The sequence below is a fragment of the Nylanderia fulva genome, unplaced genomic scaffold (genome assembly GCF_048542155.1).
Source record: "Nylanderia fulva isolate GAGA-0341 unplaced genomic scaffold, ASM4854215v1 Scaffold307, whole genome shotgun sequence".
Taxonomy (NCBI): Eukaryota; Metazoa; Arthropoda; class Insecta; order Hymenoptera; family Formicidae; genus Nylanderia; species Nylanderia fulva.
In genome coordinates this window covers 115,813-121,627 of record NW_028190376.1, presented here as the reverse complement: position 1 = coordinate 121,627, position 5,815 = coordinate 115,813, and the positions used below count along the sequence as shown (strand labels likewise).

Genomic DNA, 5,815 nt, shown 5'->3' with positions numbered 1-5,815 from the left:
GCGCGCGCACACGCACACTTATACACACATACACATGTTTATATATATATATATAAACATGTATATGTGTGTATAAGTGTGCGTATAAGTGCGCGCGCGCGCGCATACTCGTAAGTACGTGTGCGTGTGCGTGTGCGTGCGTGTGTGTGTGTGTGTGCGCGCGCGTGTGCGTGTGCGTGTGTGTGTGTATGTGTATAAATTGAAAGGATTCTATCAGGTATAGATAAAATTTAAATAGTTACTTTATTGCCAAAAATTAATTTTTATTAATTTATTTTTATGAGAAAAATTTTTATTATATTGTAAAATTAATAAAAAAAACTTGATTTTATATCGTGAAATTAATAAAAAACTTGGTGGAAATATATTAATTCAAACTTCATGTATGTATATATACGTATATAATTTCAAATAAAGAGTATATGTATAATTACCATATTGAGTTTTAGAATTTAAAATGTTTTGAATAGTAACTGGTTCATAAATTTTAGTTTCCTCATATTCTCGAATTTTTCCAATGACATTCACAACTGTATAATCTTTGATAGTTAAATCCATAGGGACATTTCCTAAACTCTTAGAATAACGTTTTTGAGAAAAAGCTCCGGATACATGTACCACCTATATACATATAAAAAATATAATTATTAATTTTATAAAATACTTATTAATTATGAAATTTATTATTAAAAATGTTCATCAATAGAAAAGTTTAAATTTTGCAACAATTGTTGTAAGATGACTTTGAAACATATTTGCTAAAAAAGAATTTTCTAAAATTATAAGTTATAAATATTGTAATAAGAAATGTTTTTATGTATACATACATACATACATTTTAAAATTATTTATAATGAAATAAATAATGAGATAAATATTTAACAAAAGTCAATTTCTTTTACAATATTTATAACTTATAATTAGAAAATGATTTTTTAACAAAAAATGTGTTTTGTAAAGTCATTTTACATTATTTATTATAAAACTTAAACTTTCCTATATGAGTTTTTTATATTCAAGATAAAAACAAATTTACATTAAAAAATTTGTTATCAAAATTAATTGATCAATTGTAAATAATTTTTTTAAATTATAAAATTGATTTTTTATTTGTAATATTTTACTAACAGTAAATTAACATTATTTCTAAATGTTAAAATTTAGTTTTGTTATATATAATTTATAAATTATACTTCGGCTCGTATACAATTAAAATATGTGATATAATAAAAGGCCAACTTAACGAGCTTATATGCTATTAATTGAAAAATTTATTTATTAATTTACGTCATACTATACAAAAGTTGAGATAAACGTTTCGACTGTACGACAGTCTTTTTCAATATCCTAATAATATGTTAAAAAATTAATTTAGTCATATCGACCTTATTATAAATACAACAATTATGAGATTATATGACGAACGCAGTACAAAATTCATGTTTGTTGGCATGAGTTAGAGCGTCAGATGCTGTTATATTATGTAACGACATTTTTTGTCACGAACATAACACTTTTTTTAAAAAAATTATTTCTTTTTACTTAACATAATCACAATGTGTACTTTTTTAAAAAACAAGATATCGATTTGTTTTATGTAATAACAAATATATAAAATAATGTCTTAATTTATGTTGTAAACATTTGTAATAAAATGATTTTAATTTTGTGATAAAAACTTACAAATGATGTTTTAAAGTTATGTATAACTCGATTTATGTTATTGCCCCATATAGTAACTTGAACCTTCCAGTCTTTATTATTTGTCAAAATTACTCGACAACGTTGAACTTCACCATTTTTAGTTTTAACAGCAATTGTACTGTCGATTTGTTCCACCATACTGATAAAACACCTTAAAAAAATATATATATATAAACAATTAATATTTTATATTTATTAAAAAAATAAAAAAATAATTAAAAGTTCAATAAAATTTTTAATAAATGTATCTTTTATACATCAATTACATTTATATGATTTTATGCTACTATTATATAGTTTTATTCTTAAACTGACAGAATTTTACAAATTTGACGATAATACTGAAATAGTGAGAATAAGTAATAAATATGAATAAAAAATTTATGAATAAAAAATTAAATATTAAAAAATTTTTTAAACTTACACTGTACCATCATTAGGTAACATAACTTCGAAAAGTTCTCTTGGTGAAACATATAATGTTGGATTATCACACAACTCACGATAAATGTCTGATTCGCTATCCATTTTCTTTGTAGCTTTATCCTAGAATTTTTAAATAAAAAATATTTCAATGTAACGTACACACGCAATTTTAAAATAAAAATATAAATAGCAACTAAAATTTAATATTATATAGTAAGAATATATATTTATAAGAATATATTATTATTAAGACAAATAATATAAATATTTTTAACAAAAATCAATTGGAATATAAATAATTGTAAAATAATTTTTTGTAATAGTTTATATTAGCAAATATATAAATGTTTAGTTGTAATTAATATAAGTTGTAAATAATTAATATAAGTTGTCATTAATATATGTAACAAATATTTAGCAAAAATTTTTTTGAAATATCATAATTAAGTGACTATAAGACGAAATATACAATATATGTATACAATATTTTAATTGTAAGATAGATTTAAGCACATATTTAATTATAAGTTATATAATTGTAATTAGTATAAATAAATTATTCATATAACTTCATATATATTTACCGTTTAGTTTAATAAATCACAAAGAATCAAATTTATATAATAATTATAATAATATTTCAATTTTATGCACAATTAATAATACTAAATGAATTATACGATGTCTGTTACTTTTAACGATGATGTTACCATCATTACGTAGCGATGTACATGTTAAAATATATGCGTAATGACATTACCATGATACAATCCCATACAGCACCGATAGATTGCAAAAACATTACAACAATCTTTCACCGCAATATTGCAATATTGTAAATTCACTGCAAAATGTTGCTACATCATTGCTGTTGAATTGCAGCAATGTTAAAATGTCCGCTTTTTGGAAGATTGCAACAAAATATTACAACAATATTGCAATGTTATGAGTTTGCAATAATGCATTGTTATTGCAACCATAAACTAATGTTGCATATACAGGTATATAAATGTAAATAAATCATTAATGAAAATACGTTGTAGTTAAATGTTATCTATATTTTTGTTTATTGCAATGTAATCACAAATAAATATAATCACAGTCGATTATATATAATCACAATAAATAAATATTAATCACAGTTGATTATATAATCATAAATATAATCACAATCGATTAATCGAAACTTAAAGATAATTTTAAATTTGGCGTATGGGCTAGCATTAATTGCCCACTAGCTATAAAGAAACTTAAAGATAGTAACGACGTAGAGTTTGAACCATAAACTATATAATTCCAAACATAACATTTGAGCCTTAAAACATAGTTTGTTTTCAGTTAAGAGAACTTAAAAATAAAGATAAGGAATTATGTTAAAACAAATAAAGTAAATCATTGAACATAAAAAAAACTTAGAAAGAGCATTATAAATATTATAAACTTAACGAGGCTGATTTTCCTTTCCTGTTAAGGATCTGTAAAAATAAAATAATATTAAAATTCATATACTTACATAAAACCTCACCTACATAAATATATCAAAAGTATGTACGTATTACTCAAGATATTATACGTAGAATCCTCCTTGCCAAAATGTTTAGTAATATTCTCTGAAACAATATAGTAAAAATATTTTAATATAAAAACAGATTAATTTGCCTATATTTATTTGTATATAATGTGTTGTTTATACTATTACACATAATACAAAAACATATGCTTATTCTAGAGACAAAATCACATATATCCTCTCAAAATTTCAACTTGATTAGAACAGTAATAATTATATTTATCTATTATGTGCCTTTATATATTTTCTTATTTCAATATTTCTTGCTTTCTTTCTGGTTTTCTATTTCACAATATACAAATACATATTATCTGCAATGCGACAAATGTATATGCACAGTGCGAACTGTATAAATAGTTGAAACACTCATCACAAGTAAGAAATGATAATATAAAATATACACACATAAAGCACTAGCTACAGATTTATATATATTATATTACTTTTTATGTATTATAATTATTTATTTTAACTGCTGCCTATATTTACCTCTAAAGTATCTATAGTTTCATATTACTGTATCATAGAGATATGTACATATATCCCATAGCAAAATAGAAAATTAAATAGAGCAAAAATATTCACTTAAAAAATATACGAAGATATATCATAAATAAATATATAGTTTTTACTTTCCCAATCAGTCTCAGTCTCCTTGAGGTTATAGAGGTTATAGGTTCTTATTAACTTTGGGACAAGTAATTCTCTTTTATAATTACGAAATATAGATTTTTAACTTTATAGTATATCGTTATAATTAAACATAGTATTATCAAAAAAATGCTTACCTTTTCCTTTACACAGCAAAACAAGTCAATGCGAGTTACTGTACACGTGATAACCACGAGTTGCAACGGTCTACGTCTACTACGTAGCGAAGCCGGCGCCTACTATACACGCACACATGTATTGCGCAGAGCGTTCGGCGCAGAAATTTAAGCCAATGATTTAATAAAATTATTGATTATCGTTAACATCTTTTATTGTACAATATTGCAAAAAATTATTTTATTACAGTATTATACCCAGCAAATACCAAGTTACAGTTATATAATTGTTAGTTGTAATTTTCCATTTTTGAGTGGGAATTACAACTAACAATTATATAGCTGTAATTTGGTGTTTGCTGGGTACATGTATATATATTACAATATATAAATTATAGAATTTGGATTACATGCAATATTTCCGAAATATTAATGTCATGTTGCTACAAGTGTGCTGGAATTTTGTGCACCTATATCTCTGCAATGTCTTTATAATGTTGCATTGCAACTTGCAACATTGCAACGTTGCTGCAATATAATTGCAATAATCTGTGCTGTATGGGATGTTACATAGCAACCATCGTTATTAGGACTAAAGGATATCGCACACAAATTACATAAGCTGCATATGCATAGCATAAGACCTTATGGACCAATGAGCATCAAGCATTGAATCACATGCTCGATGTTCATTGGTCCATAAGGTCTTATGCTATGCATATGCAGTTTATGCAATTTGTGTGCGATAGCATTAAAGGCCGCCGCACACACTTTTGCATGACATATAATGTAAGTGTATAAAGAATTTGATTGGTTGAATTTTATTATGCACGTGCTGATGGACCAATAAAATGTCTAGATTCGAAAATTTTTCTATGCTACAGCCAATTAATACGTTTGAAAAATTTATTCTACGACAAATGTAATATCAACTGAACATATCAACTTATTGCACAATAAATTTTTAGTTTTAAAGATTGGTAGCAATTGATTTGAAAATAAATAGTAGGTACACTACATACTCTAATTGTGTGTGACAACTTAAAAGGTTATAGATATCGTTACACCTTAAAAGAATTCTTAAAAATTCTTGAAAATTTCTCGTCGAGCAGCAAAGAAATTATTTGTTTCAATAATATATGAAGTGACATATATAATAACAATAAGGTAAATTATTTTGAAATATAATATATCATAAGATCATTAAAGAAAATACAAAATCGCATTTAAAAATATAAATACTGTTATATTCTAATAATTGATTATGTAAATATATAACTTTAAAATACATATGCTGAGTATTGGAAAATTTAAATATATTTAAAGTATATATATATATATATATTAT

General features: G+C 24.1%; 1 long non-coding RNA gene across 3 annotated transcripts; it reads right to left on the bottom strand.

The window, feature by feature from the left end:
• Positions 1-1,227: 1,227 nt before the first annotated feature.
• Positions 1,228-4,996, bottom strand: LOC114937582 (uncharacterized). 3 transcript variants are annotated; one of them, XR_014925136.1, is made up of 4 exons: positions 4,489-4,996; positions 3,644-3,740; positions 2,129-2,250; positions 1,228-1,855 (listed from the first exon to the last, which is right to left on the bottom strand). It is a non-coding gene; the product is annotated as an uncharacterized LOC114937582 (long non-coding RNA). The 3 variants fall into 3 exon arrangements; XR_003819395.2 differs by lacking the exons at positions 1,228-1,855; positions 2,129-2,250 and adding an exon at positions 3,174-3,605 and having other exon boundaries at positions 3,683-3,740; positions 4,489-4,913; XR_003819396.2 differs by lacking the exons at positions 1,228-1,855; positions 2,129-2,250 and adding an exon at positions 3,174-3,605 and having other exon boundaries at positions 3,690-3,740; positions 4,489-4,898.
• Positions 4,997-5,815: the final 819 nt, after the last annotated feature.